This window comes from Anolis carolinensis, chromosome 4 (genome assembly GCF_035594765.1).
Source record: "Anolis carolinensis isolate JA03-04 chromosome 4, rAnoCar3.1.pri, whole genome shotgun sequence".
In the NCBI taxonomy this organism is placed as follows: Eukaryota; Metazoa; Chordata; class Lepidosauria; order Squamata; family Dactyloidae; genus Anolis; species Anolis carolinensis.
The window spans coordinates 109,648,894-109,660,662 of record NC_085844.1 but is presented as its reverse complement, the minus strand read 5'-3'; the positions used below and the strand labels follow the sequence as shown (position 1 = coordinate 109,660,662).

At 43.2% G+C, this 11,769-nt stretch overlaps 1 long non-coding RNA gene across 1 annotated transcript in view; it reads right to left on the bottom strand.

Moving 5' to 3' along the window:
* Positions 1–1,345: 1,345 nt before the first annotated feature.
* LOC134298203 (uncharacterized) overlaps positions 1,346–11,769 on the bottom strand; it is a 51,917-nt gene continuing 41,493 nt past the window's right edge. The window contains exon 3 of the long non-coding RNA XR_010005154.1: positions 1,346–1,450. This is a non-coding gene — a long non-coding RNA (uncharacterized LOC134298203). The remainder of the gene's footprint in view (positions 1,451–11,769) is intronic.

Here is an 11,769-nt window from a genome sequence, read left to right as displayed (position 1 = left end):
TTCAAAGGAAGTGCCAATGGAGAGCAATTAGAACTCTCTGAAAAGCTTTATTTTACACTTTATAATCTCAAACAGAGGTTCAATCAAGAATTGGAGGGAGAGAGAGATCTGGTGGAAGTTTTTTTAAAAAATTCTTTTGTTATGTCTTGGACCTCATATATGCACATGCAAATCTGCTTGTGTTTATATTAAGATATTCACATGTGCACATATACAGTCCACTGCATGTCCACTGCCTGTCCTTCATCTTGATCCACTAAAGAGGAAGGCTGTGAGGATGACAGGGGATCATTTCTCAGGACTGACAGGTCTCTGTGCGAACCTGCTGTCAGGTCCTGGGACTTTTTGTTTTAGATTTAAAATACAGATTTTGGGGCTGTCTGAAAACGCCCTGTGTTTCTTTAAGCTTTGACTAAGTTTCCTAAACCATACACGTGGAAGATATTGCAGCCTCTAGGCTCCTTGGCACCCTTAGGCTGACTAACTGTAAAAGAGTTGTTGAGGAGGACTGCAATCTCTGCCTTGGGGGGGGGGGGGGGGTTCTTAAAGGGACAGGGTCTAATTAAGGTTCCCTTCCACAGAAAACTATAGATAAAGGAACTCAGCCCTTTCTAACTAAAGGGGCAGCCGAGGGCCCTTCCATGTTGCCTTTATATCCTAGGATCCGATCCCAGTTATCTGCTTTAAACTGGATTATTATGAATCTCCACTGCCAGAAAACCCAGAAAAAGCAGATAATCTGGGATCAGATCCTGGAATGTAGGGGCTTGAGTCTCAACAAAGAAAACAGTAAAAGCCTCTTTGTGAGCATGACAGTCCCCCCCCCCTTTCCCTCTGCAAGGTGGGGAAATCTGGTAATATTCCATTTCCTCTCCCTCACACTGTCATACCCAGCTCAAATGACAAGGAAGAGGAGTTACTAAAATGGCCAGCAGAGGAGATTTGCATGAAGAACACCTAGCAGTCTGCTTTGCCTGACTCAGCAATTGCTGAAGATAACCCCACAGCTGGAACAAGCACCTTACAGCAGTCTATACAAACTCCAGTGGGTGAAGCTGAAGCAAGCACATCTCAGCTAGCCTCAAGAAGGGTCAAACTTAGCCATACCCTTAAAATGACAGTTACAAAGGATAGGAGTTTGTAGGTCATACAAAAATGCTCCTTAATCAAACAACAGTTGAGATCTTGAGATGTAAATACATTCAGTGCTGAGACTCCCTCACTGAGGACAATGTTGTTAACTGGCTTGAATCCAACACCCATTCATTTCTAGTGCTTCTGACCTTGGACCTGACTGTATTGCTATTCTGGCTTGATTTCAAAAGAATTCAGAATATCTCTTAAATTCATGGCTGAAAATAATTTATTCTAGCTGCATTGCTCTGCTTCTTTCTGTGTCTCAACAGGTCTTTGCTGTTTCCTCATTAGACTCAGCCCTCAGATAAACAATCTACAGAAGACACACAAAAGGGATTGGAAAGGGAAACAGAGAAAATGAAATATTTTTTATTAATGGTCTTTAGTCTATCACAGATTCTCCCACATTGTTGTCCTTCAGACAGTTTGCACTCCATCCAGACTGGATGTGTTTGATTATATCCTGCATTTTGTAGTCTTCATTTTCCTCTCTCATCTCCATGTTTGAACACATATTACAGAACGTCTCAGTGTATAACTATAACCTTTTATAATTGTAAGTACATCTGAGCTGAAAGAAATTGATCCAGTTAGTATGAATTTATCAGCTGGCAGTCATTGTTTCACATATTCACACCTAAGCAGCCTTTATGTGGCAAAACAATGATTTCATTAATTTTCCTCAGCCACAAAGCAAAACAAAGCTTAATATAACTGGAAGATTCTATATTCTTCTTAGCAGAACTTTACGTGGAATATGGTTTTATTATGACAATGTCACATAACAAGCAATTAGTTACATGGAGGTCTATCCAAAATTAGTAATAGTTCTCTAGCCCTGGAGAGCATAGGCTTACCACATTTCATTTCCTCAAGCCAGACATATTATATAAATATTGTTCAATTCATTCTAATTGTGCAAATTACTTCCATTTGCATTTAATCATGTAATTGCAATACATTAATTGTTGCAGTTTTTTATCCTGCTATGTTTCAACCTTCATATATTTTTTAATATTACAGCTTTTCTGAAAGAATAATGCTTAAATAATGCTTAAAGTACTGGATTTGAGACAGGGAAACTCTCATCTGTTCTTGGTGCTGGAATATGCCATGTGGCCTTGAACCATCACTGCTTATCTGTAAACCTACCTTAAGATCCATTTGCTTAATCTGCTCCCTTGCTAACATTGGTCAGTGGCCACTTTCATTTCCTTCCACTCCCTCAATCACCTTAACAAACTCCCAATGTCTTTTTCTCTTTTTTGTTGGACTTTACAATTACCAATGCTCAGTTTGCCTTTTTTCCTGTTTAATCCCTCACCTCATCTACTTCTCTCAGAGTGTGCCTCAATCATCTGCGAGACTTTTCCCTACATTATCTTGGAAAATAATTTCACAGAAGATAACTTCTATATTTTGACCTGTATTGTGGTTTCTGCAAGTGTTAGAATCTTAATTTCTTTTTCTCTTTCTTTAAAGTTGAAATCCAGTCCAAACAATACTGGTGGTATGCCTAGAATCCAAGTCAAACATTACTAAGTACTAAGTGGCTGACTTAAATAACCTACACAAGCTACATCCCCTCACCCCATAGTTACAAACAGTAATAGTTTCTGGTCATTCCTGGATACCAGAAAATTGATTTACCCCACCTCCATTGCTTTTCAGTGGGGTAAATCAATTTGCTGGTATCCAGGAATGGCCAGAAACTATTACTGTTTGTAACTATGGGGTGAGGGGGTGTAGCTTGTGTAGGCTATTTAAGTCAGCCACATACCCTCATCTTCCTCAATGAAATTCATTGTATCTTGGTGACAACATTTATTGCTACCTCAGGTTTTTGTGGTGGTTCAGGGAGTGATTGGTTGTGATTTAGCTAGCTATTGGTCTGTGGATTCTTCTTGTGTTCCTTAGTTCATATGGTTAATTATTTCATTGGGATAGGGATGAATTGATTTATATATTTAATTAGACAATGGGTATATGCTTCATAACAAATTACAGGGTTTAAATTTTTAGGACTTAATTTCATTATAGCATGTGACTTTGTTGAGGTGGTAATTTTCTCTGGCCATCATTTTGTTAAGATGAGTGCCATTTTGTTTAGGTGCACATTAGTTTCCCAGTGGCCATTTTTGTCAGACCCTGGAAGATCCTGGAATAAAAGCACGCTCATAAAAGGCAAATCCTTGGAAACAGCTTTATTTTCCTTCTTACCATAGGTATTAGAAAGAGAGTTCTGACTAGTTCCCACCAACACCCCTCCCACTATCTATTCATAATGGCTACATTCCATTCTCACAGAACACACTACAGTTCCCAGGTCCCCCCTCAGTCCAGATGGACCCCATCAGACAATGTAGCTTTCCTCCCTCTCCCAACAGAAATGGCATGCGGTGGACAAAGCAGCTCATTGTAGCTGGTACGGACACATCCTGACAATTTTGTTCGGGTAGGAATGCCATTTTCTTGAGTAGGAATGCCATTTTGTTTAAACACACATTAGTTTTTCACTGATCATTTTTGGGTTTCTTACATGTGCAGTGGTCATTTTGGAATGCTACTCTAGGCCTCTTTAAGGTGAAGAGAGTGTGACTTAGTTTTGATATAGTTATCTTGGATTCCTTGAGGCAGTGTAAGAGTGACTTCTTTTTGTTTCTGAGGCTGAGAGTGTGATTTTTGAGGCTGAGAGAACGTGGCTTGCCCCAAATTATTTATATATTTATTTATTTAATTTATATACCACTCTTTTCCTTCAGGTATCTGGTTTATAATACTTGGCAGTTACATTACCAAGCCAGCCTCAGGAAATAATAACTCATAGAATCATAGAATCATAGAATAGTAGAGTTGGAAGAGACCACATGGGCCATCTAGTCCAACCCCCTGCTAAGAAGCAGGAAATCGCATTCAAAGCACCCCCGACAGATGGCCGTCCAGCCTCTGCTTAAAAGCTTCCAAAGAAGGAGCCTCCACCACAGTCCGGGGGAGAGAGTTCCACTGCCGAACAGCCCTCACAGTGAGGAAGTTCTTCCTGATGTTCAGGTGGAATCTCCTTTCCTGTAGTTTGAAGCCATTGTTCCGTGTCCTAGTCTGCAGGGCAGCAGAAAACAAGCTCCCTCCCTCCTCCCTATGACTTCCCCTCACATATTTGTACATGGCTATCATGTCTCCTCTCAGCCTTCTCTTCTGCAGGCTAAACATGCCCAGCTCTTTAAGCCTCTCCTCATAGGGCTTGTTTTCCAGACCCTTAATCATTTTAGTCGCCCTCCTCTGGACGCTTTCCAGCTTGTCAGCATCTCCCTTCATCTGCGGTGCCCAAAACTGGACACAGTATTCCAGGTGTGGTCTGACCAAGGCAGAATAGAGGGGGAGCATGACTTCCCTGGATCTAGACGTTATTCCCCTATTGATGCAGGCCAAAATCCCATTGGCTTTTTTAGCTGCCGCATCACATTGTAGGCTCATGTTTAACTTGTTGTCCACGAGGACTCCAAGATCTTTTTCGCACACACTGCTGTCAAGCCAGGCGTCCCCCATTCTGTATCTTTGATTTCCATTTTTTCTGCCGAAGTGAAGTATCTTGCATTTGTCCCTGTTGAACTTCATTTTGTTAGTTTCGGCCCATCTCTCTAGTCTGTCAAGATCGTTTTGAATTCTGCTCCTGTCTTCTGGAGTGTTAGCTATCCCTCCGAGTTTGGTGTCATCTGCAAACTTGATGATCGTGCCTTCTAACCCTTCGTCTAAGTCGTTAATAAAGATGTTGAACAGAACCGGGCCCAGGACGGAGCCCTGCGGCACTCCACTTGTCACTTCTTTCCATGATGAAGACGACGCATTGGTGAGCACCCTTTGGGTTCGTTCGCTTAGCCAATTACAGATCCACCTAACCGTAGTTTTGTCTAGCCCACATTTTACTAGTTTGTTTGCCAGAAGGTCGTGGGGGACTTTGTCGAAGGCCTTACTGAAATCCAGGTACGCTACATCCACAGCATTCCCTGTATCGACCCAACTCGTAACTCTATCGAAAAAAGAGATCAGATTAGTCTGGCATGACTTGTTTTTGGTAAATCCGTGTTGACTATTAGCAATGACCGCATTTGTTTCTAAGTGTTTGCAGACCACTTCCTTAATGATCTTTTCCAGAATCTTGCCTGGTATTGATGTGAGGCTGACCGGACGGTAATTGTTTGGGTCGTTCTTTTTTCCCTTCTTGAAGATAGGGACCACATTCGCCCTCCTCCAATCTGCTGGGACTTCTCCTGTTCTCCAAGAACTCTCGAAGATGATTGCCAGTGGTTCTGAAATAACTTCCGCTAGTTCCTTCAATACTCTTGGATGTAGCTGATCTGGCCCTGGCGACTTGAATTCGTTTAGAGTGGCCAGGTGTTCCTGGACAACTTGTTTCCCTATTTGGGGTTGGATTTCCCCCAATCCTTCGTCCATTCCATGTTGCTGAGGTTGAAGATGGCTTTCTTTTTGTGAGAAGACCGAGGCAAAGAAGGCATTAAGTAGTTCTGCCTTTTCCCTATCCCCTGTCACCATGACCCCATCTTCTCCTTGCAGTGGCCCTATCGCCTCCTTTTTCTTCCTTTTTCTACCAACGTAAGCAAAAAAACCTTTTTTGTTGTTTTTTATGTCCCTGGCAAGCCTGAACTCATTTTGCGCTTTAGCCTTGCGAACCTTTTCCCTACAGGAGTTGGCTATACGTTTGAATTCTTCTTTGGTGATTTCTCCCCTTTTCCACTTCTTGTGCATGTCACTTTTGAGCTTTAGCTCAGTTAGAAGTTCTTTGGACATCCATTCTGGCTTCTTTGCACTTGTCTTATTTTTCTTCTTTGTTGGCACTGTTTGCATTTGCGCCTTGAGTATTTCACTTTTGAAAAACTCCCATCCATCCTTAACTCCCTTGTTTTTTAATATCGGCGTCCATGGAATGCCGCTCAGTAATTCCTTCATTTTTTGGAAGTCAGCTCTCTTAAAGTCCAGAATGCATGTTTGACTTGTCTTAGTTTCAGCATTCCTTTGTATTGCAAACTGCAGGAGCACATGGTCACTTGCCCCTAAGGATCCAACCACTTCAACTGTATTGATCAGGTCTTCCACATTTGTTAAGATTAGATCAAGAGTTGCTGATCCCCTTGTTGCCTCTTCTACCTTCTGGACCATAAAATTATCTGCAAGGCAAGTGAGGAATTTGTTGGACTTTGTACTCTTGGCTGAGTTTGTTTTCCAGCAGATATCGGGATAATTGAAATCGCCCATGACTACTATATCTCTTCTTTGTGCCTGTTTGGTCAGCTGTTGACAGAAGGCTTCATCAAGTCCTTCATCCTGACTCGGAGGTCTGTAGTAGACACCCACGACAAGATCTTTTTGAGTCCCGGTTCCCTTGATTCTTATCCAGATGCTTTCAAGCTGGTTTCCCGGATTACAGTCTTGCATTTCTTCTGCAACGTAACTGTTTTTGACATATAAAGCTACTCCCCCTCCTCTCCCCTTTGTTCTATTTCTGTGAAAGAGGTTATAGCCCTCAATGGTTAAATTCCAGTGATGGGAGTCATCCCACCAGGTTTCAGTGATGCCTATGACATCGTATGTGTGGTGCTGTGCTAGGAGTTGGAGTTCGTCTTGCTTATTTCCCATGCTCTGAGCATTAGTGTAAAGACATGTAAGCCCCTGTGACCTCCCCTCGAACTGTTTATTTGGGATTATTGTGCTCTCTGTACTTGGTCCTTGCTGTGTTTGTGCAGCCCTCCGTTTAGCCTTTCGGCGGTTCCCTGTGGTCGTGGGTAATATAGTGTTCGCCAGGCTGTTGTTCCCCTCCCCCAGTGGATTTAGTTTAAAGTGCGCCTGATGAGGTTTGTGAGTCTGTGTGCAAAAAGATGTTTTCCTACTTGTGTGAGATGCACCCCATCGCTTGCCAGTAGTCCATCCTCTTGGAAGAGTAGACCATGGTCAAGGAAGCCAAAATGCTCCTCTTGACACCATTTTCTGAGCCAGTTATTGACCTGTACTATTTTTCCGGCCCTTGTAGAGCCGTGTCCTACAACGGGGAGGAGGGATGAAAAGATCACATGTACATTATACAGTTTTAGCTTTGTTCCCAGAGCTCGAAAATCATTTGTGATCTTTTGAAAAGTATGCCTAGCGGTGTCATTGGTACCTACATGAATCAACATAAGGTGGGGAGGGTGATGGGGCTTTAGGAGCCTGCTGAGCCTCTGAGTGATATGGTGTATTTTTGCCCCCGGGAGGCAGCATGTTTCTCGAGCCATCCCATCCGGTCTGGAAATGATGGCTTCCGTTCCTCTAAGGAGGGAGTCACCTACTACCAAGACCTGTTTCCTTTGAGGATTGACAGGGTCCCTTTTGTGCAAGACAGTGTGTATGTCCCCTGAAGAGTGTTCCTGTTGAAGTGAATCATGTAGGTGTAAAGTGTTGTCCTCCTCCTCAACATCCCCAGTGCATTCATCAATGACAATCCATTGAGATACATCCGAGAGCCCATTACTCTCCCAAGGATGTTCCTGTTGCTCCTGGTCTATGATTGGGGATGGAGCATTTGCATGATTACATAAGTGTGACTGTGGTGATGCACTGTCCCTGTCAGGGCTATCCCCTGCGCATTGATCCAGGATGGTCCACTGAGTGGTATCTAAGAAACTGTGGTCCTCCACAAGATGTGTTTCCTGATTGTATGTTAATGATGTAAGAATTTCAAATCTGTTGTGTAAATGCAGCTGAGCAGAGGAGTTCTGTGGAGGCTGCCTGGTCCTGCGTCTCCTTCTATGGGTGACCTCCTTCCAAGCCTGAGGGTTGTCTACCTTTGAGTTGATCTCCCCATAAGGTTCCTGATCATGGTCTTGGTGGTGTTGGTGTGATGCAGGCTGCTGATCTACAGCAGCGTGTTGTGCAGTGTCCAAGAAGAGCTCGAGTGCCTGAATGTCCTTAAGGGTCTTAATACGGTGCTCGAGCTGTTGGATCCTCTGCTCCATCAGAGTCAACTGTATTGTGTTAGTTATTTTTAAAAAATGTTGATGATAATAATCTTTAGTAGTATACTCTGCAACAATTATGCCACCTAAGAAAAGTAAGATTGTTCCTAAGGAGACAAAGAAACAATCTAATAAGCAGCCAGGCCAGGAGCTGTTAGATTTTTGTTCTGATGAAGCGAGTATAAAAAGATAACTAGTTAATAAAAGTTTCCTTTATTTCATTCTACTCCTATTACATAGTCTCCTGTTTACTTGGTTTGTCAGCAAAATTCTGAGAATTCAGAAAAGGAGACTTGTAAGGACAACTTGATGACTAAGTGAAATTGGTCTAAACATGTTCCAAAACACTGGTAGAATTGCATGCAGGAGCCAGCCAGAATGGTTGTCCAGAGGCCCCTTGGATTAAATATAAATTACTGCAAATTAACTGTACATAAGAAAGAGCACATTCAGCATTTGATATTTCTTGGAGGTTGAATTACTTGATAGTTGATCATTTTGTATAGATTGGGGTGACCTTAATTATTTCTCATTTAGTATACAGTAGCCAGATAACACTGACCAACACACATTTTGTTGCCTCAAATGTTAGACCTGTATCTGGGTATAAATGACCTGCTGATTCCAAAAATGGCACCAGTTTCCCTATCACCTCTAGCTTCTTCTTTTTTTGGACACAGAACATATACCATCTACTAGTTTCCATATGCTTGTCCATAGATGTGGTTTATATATTACAATTTTCTGAATCAGTGCCCTTGTCATGGACATCTTGGAGAGCATGGATGAGGATATGCTGGTGGAAAGCCCCGTGGTCAAGCTGGAGCCCAGCAATGCTCATCAGCTACCTAAGCCAAGCTTTAAAGCTGCACCCATGGAATTAGCTACTACTCTTAGTCTGTAAGTACAGTGGCACTTATTTCCCATGCCAGTAAGGTAATGCTCAAGATCCTGCAAGGCAGACTCCAGCAATACATGGAACGAGAGTTGCCAGATGTCCAAGCTGGGTTCAGAAAAGGCAGAGGAACGAGAGACCAAATTGCCAATATCCGCTGGATAATGGAGGAAGCCAGGGAGTTTAAGAAAAACATCTACTTCTGCTTTATTGACTATTCTAAAGTCTTTGACTGTGTGGATCATAATAAACTATGGCATGTTCTTGGTGGTATGGGGATACCAAGTCACCTTGTCTGTCTCCTGAGAAATCTGTATAAAGACCAAGTAGCCACAGTAAGAACAGATCACAGAACAACAGACTGGTTCAAGATTGGGAAAGGAGTGTGGCAGGGCTGCATACTTTCACCCTCCCTATTCAACTTGTACGCAGAACACATCATGTGACATGCGGGGCTTGAGGAATCCAAGGACAGAGTTAAAATTGCTGGAAGAAACATTAACAACCTTAGGTATGCAGATGATACCACTGTGATGGCCGAAAGTGAGGAAGAGCTGAGGAGCCTTATCACCAGGGTGAAAGAAGAAAGTGCAAAAGCTGGGTTGCAGTTAAACGTCAAGAAAACCAAGATCATGGCAACTACACCTATTGATAACTGGCAAATAAAGGGAGAAAACGTGGAGGCAGTGACAGACTTTATATTTCTAGGCGCGAAGATCACTGCAGATGCAGACTGCAGCCAGGAAATCAGAAGGCGTTTACTTCTTGGGAGGAGAGCAATGGCCAACCTTGACAAAATAGTGAAGAGCAGAGACATCACACTGGCAACGAAGGTCCGCATAGTCAAAGCAATGGTATTCCCCATAGTAACCTATGGATGCGAGAGCTGGACCATAAGGAAGACTGAGTGAAGGAAGATAGACTCTTTTGAACTCTGGTGCTGGAGGAAAATCCTGAGAGTGCCTTGGACCGCAAGAAGTTCCAACCAGTCCATCCTCCAGGAAATAATGCCTGGCTGCTCACTGGAGGGAAGGATATTAGAGGCAAAGCTGAAGTATTTTGGCCACATCATGAGAAGGCAGGAAAACTTGGAAAAGATCACGATGCTGGGGAAAATGGAAGGAAAAAGGAAGAGAGGCCGACCAAGGGCAAGATGGATGGATGGTATCCTTGAAGTGACTGGCTTAACCTTGAAGGAACTGGGGGCGGTGACGGCCGATAGGGAGCTCTGGTGTGGACTGGTCCACGAGGTCACGAAGAGTCGGAGATGACTAAATGACTGAGCAGCAGCTTAGTCTTTTAAAAAAAGTTGGAATTACGTTCCTCTGAACAGAATGAGGAAAAGATAACTGTTCCAACCTTTGTCAATATGTGGAGAGGTCTCAGCTATGCAGGTCCCTGAGATTAACTGAGAAGAGAGACAGTAACAGGAAATGCCTGTGAATTTAGGATTTAAAGAGGTCAGGGATGGCTCTTTGTTGCTGGCTGCAATGTTAGTTCTAGAAACTATGCCCTTGGACTCTTGCTATCTCATGTTCCTGAACCCTGGACTTACCTTGGACCTCAGCTTATGGAATCTGATTCAACCTTGCACTCTGGAAACTCTGGCAATCGGCTTACAACCTTGAAATGGACATTTGGCTTCTCTATTTGTATTATCCTTCTAGTGATTGTACCTCTGTTAGTCTATCAGTTTGACCTCAGACTCTTGATTAAGGCTCTGCCAGTATTTGGGTTTGAAGCTTCTGATAGCCCTAAATAACTCCAGGAGTAGGCCTAAAAACCAAGACCTCAAGATTTTTTTTCCCATTGGGTTGTGTTATCTCTGACAAGATTTAACAGCATAGAACTCTTGGAACCCATCTACACAGGCCACAATATGTAGAACTGATCTGAAGTAGCAATCATCTTGACTGACACCAGGGGCAGCTACACTGCCCATCTTTGTTCAATTGTGACAACAGAAAGCAGTTCTGATTGTTCAGTTAGGTTAGACCTTGTTCATCTCTGTGGGATAGTCTTCCTTGCCTTTGTTGTCCTTTGTCACTATGGCAGTGCTAACAGAACTTTGGAGAATCCCTGGTTGTTGCTGGGAACCTTGGCTGACATCAACAAAGATGCCTGGCAACGAACACAAGTTCTTAGAGCTTCATGGCCACTGGAAAAACAGACAAAGAACAGAAAGAGGTAAGTGTATCACCAAGCTCAAGAAAAATGGGATGACGGCTCTGACCCCTGTGAACAACTTGGCTGATTCAAATTAGGGATGCTCCAAAGCTTCACAGAAGTTACAGAACATTCCCCAACTTTTGCTAACGCAGGATAAAATCAGGTTAACCCATTTTACCCTGGGTAGGGGGCTAGAAGTCACTGGATGTCATCAAATTACTTCTGGCCAAAATTGGTGTTGTGAATGAGTCTTCGGAGGCTGTTAGTACCAATGGTGGGATCAGGAGGGGAAGGAAGACTCCTCAAGAGGAAGGCTCATTGGAAAATTTATGCAGAAAAAGGATCAGGGAAATACTTGAGGAATCCTCAGATGAGGATTCATTCGGGGATTTGGAAGGGGATCCTGAGGTGGGAATGACTGTTGAAGACCCGGTGGTCGTGGAAGAGGTTGGCATAGACTGGACACGAGCTCCGGAGGATCTTGGGGAGGACACTGGGCTCATGGATGATGGGGATACAGGAGAAGCCTGGGCACCTTCAGAAGCAGACCCCACATGGTCTGCCTGG